This window comes from Arachis ipaensis, chromosome B7 (genome assembly GCF_059453495.1).
Source record: "Arachis ipaensis isolate K30076 ecotype BB chromosome B7, ASM5945349v1, whole genome shotgun sequence".
In the NCBI taxonomy this organism is placed as follows: Eukaryota; Viridiplantae; Streptophyta; class Magnoliopsida; order Fabales; family Fabaceae; genus Arachis; species Arachis ipaensis.
In genome coordinates this window covers 88,920,999-88,928,500 of record NC_142442.1, presented here as the reverse complement: position 1 = coordinate 88,928,500, position 7,502 = coordinate 88,920,999, and the positions used below count along the sequence as shown (strand labels likewise).

Sequence of the window (7,502 nt, the reverse complement as noted above, 5' to 3'; positions counted from 1 at the left end):
ACATCCTCTACTTGTCCATAAGCTTGTTTTCTTGAACTGTCTACCATCTCTAATGAGATTTTAGCAGCTTGCACCCCAAAGATTCCCAGTTTCTCTATTACAGAGAGGGGCATAAGGTTTATCCCTGAACCAAGGTCACACAGAGCCTTTTCAAAGATCATGGTGCCTATGGTACAAGGTATTAAGAACTTTCCAGGATCCTGTTTCTTCTGAGGCAATGTCAGTTGATCCAGATCACTTAGTTCATTGGTGAACAAGGGAGGTTCATCTTCCCAAGTTTCAATACCAAATAATTTGGCATTCAGCTTCATGATTACACCAAGGTACTTGGTAACTTGCTCCTTAGTAACATCCTCATTCTCTTCAGAAGAGGAATACTCAGCAGAGCTCATGAATGGCATAAGGAGGTTTAATAGAATCTCTATGGTCTCTAGTTGAGTCTCAGATTCCTTTGGTTCCTCAGAGGGAAACTCCTTATTGATCACTGGACGTCCCAGGAGGTCTTCCTCACTGGGATTCACGTCCTCTCCCTCCCTTACAGGTTCGGCCATGGTGATCAATTCAATGGCCTTGCACTCTCCTTTTGGATTTTCTTCTGTATTGCTTGGGGGAGTACTAGGAGGGATTTCAGTGATCCTTTTACTCAGTTGGCCCACTTGTGCTTCCAAATTTCTAATGGAGGACCTTGTTTCATTCATGAAACTCATAGTGGCCTTAGATAGATCAGAGACTAAGTTTGCTAAATTAGAGGTATTTTGTTCAAAGTTCTCTGTCTGTTGCTGAATGGATGATGGAAAAGGTTTACTATTGTTAAACCTATTTCTTCCACCATTATTAAAGCCTTGTTGAGGCTTTTGATCCTTCCATGAGAGATTTGGATGATTTCTCTATGAGGGGTTATAGGTGTTTCCATATGGTTCACCCATGTAATTCACCTCTGCTATTGCAGGGTTCTCAGGATCATAAGCTTCTTCTTCAGAAACTGCCTCTTGAGTACTGTTGGATGCATCTTACATTCCATTCAGACTTTGAGAAATCATATTGACTTGCTGAGTCAATATTTTAATCTGAGCCAATATGGCATTTAGAGTATCAATTTCAAGAACTCCCTTCTTCTGAGGCATCCCATTACTCACAGGATTCCTCTCAGAAGTGTACATAAACTGGTTATTAGCAACCATGTCAATGAGTTCTTGAGCTTCTGCATGCATTTTCTTTAGGTGAATGGATCCACCTACAGAAGTATCCAATGACATCTTAGCTAGTTCAGACAGACCATCATAGAATATATCCAAGATGGTCCATTCTGAAAGCATGTCAGAAGGACACTTTTTGGTCAGTTCCTTGTATCTCTCCCAAGCTTCATAGAAGGATTCACCTTCTTTCTGTCTGAAGGTTTGAATATCCACTCTAAGCTTACTCAGCTTTTGAGGAGGAAAGAACTTTGCTAAGAAAGCCTTGACCAACTTATCCCAAGAGTTCAGGCTATCCTTAGGTTGAGAGTATAACCATATTCTAGCTCTGTCTCTCACAGCAAAAGGGAAAAGCATGAGCCTGTAGACTTCAGGATCTACTCCATTAGTCTTAACAGTATCACAGATCTGCAAGAATTCAGTTAAGAACTAGAAAGGATCTTCAGATGGAAGTCCATGAAACTTGCAGTTTTGCTGCATCAGAGAAACTAATTGAGGTTTCAGCTCAAAATTGTTTGCTCCAATGGCAGGAATTGAGATGCTTCTTCCATGTAAATTGGAATTAGGTGCAGTGAAGTCACCAAGCATTCTCCTTGCATTATTATTATTTTCGGCTGCCATCTCCTCTTCCTGTTCGAAAATTTATGAAAGGTGCTTGCTGGATTGTTGTAATTTAGCTTCTCTTAGTTTCCTCTTCAGGGTCCTTTCAGGTTCTGGATCTACTTCAACAAGAATATTCTTGTCCTTGATCCTGCTCATATGAAAAAGGAGGGAACAGAAAAATAATAATAGGGATCCTTTTTGCCCAGGTATAGAGATTCCCTTAGGTGAGTGGAAAAAGAAAAGAATGTAATGTAAAGAAAGAAACACAAGGGTGAGGAGAGCAGAGATGTGAGATGAGGAGAAGTGTTAGTAGATGAATAAATAAATAGAAGGAGATGAGAGAGAAAGAGAATTTTCGAAAATTAGGAATAAAATTAATCAAAAAATAAAAATAATTAGTTAATTAAAATGAATTTTTGAAAAAAAGGGAGATATTTTCGAAAATTAGAGAGAGATGGTTAGTTAGGTAGTTTTGAAAAAGATAAGAAACAAACAAAAAGTTAGTTAGTTAGTTGAAACAAATTTGAAAATCAATTTTGAAAAGATAAGAAGATAAGAAGTTAGAAAAGATATTTTAAAATCAAATTTTTGAAAAAGATATGATTTTGAAAAAGATAAGATGAAAAGATATTTTTGAAAAGATATGATTGAAATTAGTTTTGAAAAAGATTTGATTTTTTTAAAATCACAATTAATGACTTGATTCACAAGAAATCACAAGATATGATTCTAGAACTTAAAGTTTGAATCTTTCTTAACAAGTAAGTAACAAACTTGAAATTTTTGAATCAAAACATTAATTGATGATGTTATTTTCGAAAATTATGTGGTAAAGATAAGAAAAAGATTTTTGAAAAATATTTTAAAAATTTTCGAAAATAAATAAGAAAAGTGAAAAAGATATGATTTTTGAAAAAGATTTTGAAAAAGATAAAATTTGAAAATTTGATTTGACTCATAGAAAACAACTAGATTTTAAAAATTTTTTAAAAAGTCAACTCAAATTTTCGAATTTTATGAGAGGAAAAAGGGAAAGATATTTTTTTGATTTTTTTGAATTTGTTTATGATGAGAGAGAAAAACATGAAAATGATGCAATGCATGAAAATTTTTAGATCAAAACAATGAATGCATGCAAGAATGCTATGAATGTCAAGATGAAGACCAAGAACACTTTGAAGATCATGATGAACATTAAGAACATATTTTTGAAAAATTTTTTGATGCAAAGAAAACATGCAAGACACCAAACTTAGAAATCTTTCATGTTCAGACACTATGAATGCAAAAATGCACATGAAAAACAAGAAAATATGCAAAACAAGAAAACATCAAGATCAAACAAGAAGACTTACCAAGAACAACTTGAAGATCATGAAGAACACTATGAATGCATGAATTTTTCAAAAATTTTATGCAAGAATTTTTAGAAAAAAATGCAATTGACACCAAACTTGAAATTGACTCAAGACTCAAACAAGAAACACAAAATATTTTTTTTATAATTTTTTTGATTTTTTTTTTTGGATTTTTATTTTATATTTTTCGAAAATCATTTGAAAAAGAAAAATAAGGATTTCAAAATTTTTAATACGAATTCCAGGAATCTTTCAATATTAGCCCAAAGCTCTAATCTGAGGGTTAGGCATGGCTTAATAGCCAGCCAAGCTTTAGAAGATATTGATACTTTCCATGTATAGAGCAACTAAGTGTGTGAAGATCAACAAGCTCTTGTGATGATAAGTTGAAACCCCAGTCCAAAAGATTAGACATGGCTTACAGCCAGCCGGGATTCAACAAATCATCATGAAACACTAGAATTCATTCTTAAAAATTCTGAAGAAAAATATATTTTTGAAAACATTTATTTTAAATTTTTTTTTTCGAAAACAAAGGAGAAATTTTTGAAATTTTTTTTTGAAAATATTTTTGAAAATAAAACAAAAAGAAAATTACCTAATCTAAGCAACAAGATGAACCGTCATTTGTCCAAACTCGAACAATCCCCGGCAACGGCGCCAAAAACTTGGTGCACGAAATTGTGATCTCAGGCAACAGCGCCAAAAACTCTGTATGCACGTCTTAATAAATCGTTTTTCAGTCACAACTTCGATACAACTAACCAGCAAGTGCACTGGGTCGTCCAAGTAATAAACCTTACGTGAGTAAGGGTCGATCCCACGGAGATCGTTGGTATGAAGCAAGCTATGGTCATCTTGTAAATCTCAGTCAGGCGGATAATAATTGATTATGGAGTTTTCGAAAATAAATAATAAGTAGATAGAAAATAAAGATAAAAATACTTATGTATATCATTGGTGAGAATTTCAGATAAACGTATAGGATGCTTTCGTCCCTCTGAACTTCTGCTTTCCTGCTGTCTTCATCCAATCAGTCTTACTCCTTTCTATGGATGGCTTTATGTAAGGACATCACCATTGTCAATGGCTACTTTTCATCCTCTCTGGAAAATGGTCCGATGCGCTGTCACTGCATGGCTAATCTTCTGGAGGCATCACCGCGGTCAATGGCTGCATCCTATCCTCTTGTGAAAATGGTCCAAATGCTCTGTCACAGCACGGCTAATCATCTGAGGTTCTCGATCATACTGGAATAGGATTCACCCTCATTTTGCGTCTGTCACTACGCCCAGCACTCGCGAGTTTGAAGCTCATCACAGTCACTCAATCCCAGAATCCTACTCGGAATACCACAGACAAGGTTTAGACTTTCCAGATTCTCATGAATGCCACCATCAATCTAGCTTACCCCACGAAGATTCTGATTAAGAGATCCAAGAGATACTCATTCAATCTAAGGTGGAACGGAAGTGGTTGTCAGGCACGCGTTCGTGGGGAATGATGATGATTGTCACGTTCATCACATTCATGTTGAAGTGCGAATGAATATCTTAGAAGCGGAATAAGTTGAATTGAATAGAAAAAACAGTAGTACTTTGCATTAATTCATGAGGAACAGCAGAGCTCCACACCTTAATCTATGGAGTGTAGAAACTCTACCATTTAAAAATACATAAGTGAAAGGTTCAGGCATGGCCGAATGGCCAGCCCCCATGATCTAAGAACCAGACGTCCCAAGATGATCCAAAGATGTCTAATACAATAGTAAAAAGTCCTATTTATACTATACTAGTTACTAGGGTTTACAGAAGTAAGTAATTGATGCATAAATCCACTTCCAGGGCCCACTTGGTGTGTGCTTGGGCTGAGCTTGAATGTTACACGTGCAGAGGCTCTTTCTGGAGTTGAACGCCAGGTTGCAACGTGTTTCTGGCGTTCAACTCTAGTTCGTAACGTGTTTCTGGCGTTTAACTCCAGACTACAGCATAGAACTGGCGTTCAACGCCCTTTTACGTCATCTAAACTCGGCCAAAGTATGGATTATTATATATTGCTGGAAAGCCCTGGATGTCTACTTTCCAACGCAATTGGAAGCGCGCCATTTTGAGTTCTGTAGCTCCAGAAAATGCACTTTGAGTGCAGGGAGGTCAGAATCCAACAGCATCAACAGTCCTTCTTCAACCTCTGAATCTGATTTTTGCTCAAGTCCCTCAATTTCAGCCAGAAAATACCTGAAATCACAGAAAAACACACAAACTCATAGTAAAGTCCAGAAATGTGAATTTAACATAAAAACTAATAAAAACATCCCTAAAAGTAACTAGATCCTACTAAAAACATACTAAAAACAATGCCAAAAAGCGTATAAATTATCCGCTCATCTTCAGACCCAAAAGCTCAAAAGCTATTCGTTGTGTTTTTAAATAATGTTGCTAAACAAGCAACCAGAAAGAGTGTCAACAAAATAAACCAAAGAGTTTTAAAGCCCACAAGCCAGGCCAACTACAAAAATATCCAACATAAATCAGCTAAAGGTTAGAAGGCTTCTTAGCAGCATCAGTCTGAGGAGAAGGAGGGCGAGCCTGGAGAGGAACAGCATCCACAGTACCATCGTCCCAGTTTAAAATCTGACAGTCAGGATCAGAAGCGGGAGGGTCGACCTTGGCAGGAGGAACAGTAGGTGCTGACACCTTGGCAGAAGACACAGGGAGGGGATCGACCTCATCATCATCATCCCCATCATCAGGGACAATCTTGCCATCCCTGACAATGTTGTCCAAGCTAAAGGGAGTGAGATCGGCCTCGGGAGCAATAACCCGAACTTGCTCCTTCAAGTTCTCGTAAGCAGCAGTCACGCTGCCAACAAGATGACTTTGGAGCTCAGAATAATCTTCCCGGACATTGTCGAGCTCCCCCCTCGGACGCAACATCTCCCGATAGGATGTAACGTAACTATCCTTGTGCATCATGGCTGTGTCCTCAGCCAACCTCAAAGAAGCTGCCAGTGATTGAGAACTCGCCTTCTCATTCTCTAAGTCCTTCTCCAGCTTGGCTACCTTTACCTCAAGTTCCTCCTTCAACTCCCTCATCCGATCAAACTCTTGTTTTGCCTCCTCCATAAATGCTTTAGTGGCATGGAGAGGGAGATTCTGAGCAGTCCGATATATGGCGGCCGCCATATACGCCATCTTTACGTGATTTTGGGCCATAATTTCCAGGTGATGAAGGATGGACACATCATCCGTAGAAAGGGAGCCACAAGGACCAATTTGCTGATCCACAAACTCAATGGCATTGAAATCAGGAACATCAAGGTCAAAGGGCTCGGCTGTTTTTTGTTTTCTATTGAGAGGAGCAACAGATGAAGCGGCAGAAGTGGGGTGAGGATCCACCAAATGGACTCGGGGTGTAGGGACCACCTTCTTCACCCCAGGAGAACTCGGCACTGATGGCTTCTCGCGCATTTGGGAGGACCCCTCCCCAGCCACCTTGGCCACAATATTCCTGGCAGCATTCGCCCTCTGCGCCCTCTTAAAAGCTTTCATAGCTTCATTATTCTTCATTGCCTCTGCAAATAAAATAGAAGTTAAGCTACAAGTCGGATAAGTCGGAAAGACAGCTACAAGCAACATAAACAGATAAATACAAGATACCCAGTTCAGTTTGAAGAAGTGCAGGATTGGTTAGAAATTTCTTTGTGTCGAGATGGGGAGGATGACCCCAGCGATCTTCCAAGACAGTCACGAAGGCTCGTTCAGCCTCATCCAGCATTTTCCACGCATATCTAGAGACCCTCACATCTTTTTGCCATTCCAAGGGAAAAGCAGGTTCGTCATTTTCATCTAGAAAAAAGGGCCGAGCTCCTTCAACAGCTCGGACTTTGAAAAAGTAGTTTTTAAAATCACGGAACGACTCGTCAAACATGGAAAAGACCTTCTTTCCCTGGGTGGAACGGAAGGAGACCCAAGCTGACTTCTTTTTTACCACACCGGGCTTAGTCAAGACAAACAGATAGAAAAAGAGAGATTGGGAAGCAGGAATACCAAAACCATTGCACAACAATTGAAAAATTTTTATGAAACCCCAGGAATTGGGGTGAAGTTGAGAGGGGGCAACATTACAGGACCATAACAGATCAGTTTTAAATGGAGTAAAAGGAAGGGTGATACCCAGCGGACCGAAGAAAAAATCATAAACATAAAAGAAGGGGTGATCATCAACAACCTGAGTAGAAAAGCAAACTCTTTCATCAGAAGAAGGAGGGACAAGCTCATAGTTCTTCTCATCACTGGAATTACTACAAACACTATGAAACTGTCTAAGCTGTGCACAAAATTCAGAATCA

The 7,502-nt window shown here is 38.6% G+C and overlaps 1 non-coding gene across 1 annotated transcript; it reads left to right on the top strand.

Moving 5' to 3' along the window:
* The first annotated feature begins 1,310 nt into the window (after positions 1-1,310).
* LOC148553291 (small nucleolar RNA R71) lies at positions 1,311-1,418 on the top strand. The gene has a single exon (XR_015892497.1). It is a non-coding gene; the product is annotated as a small nucleolar RNA R71 (small nucleolar RNA).
* Positions 1,419-7,502: the final 6,084 nt, after the last annotated feature.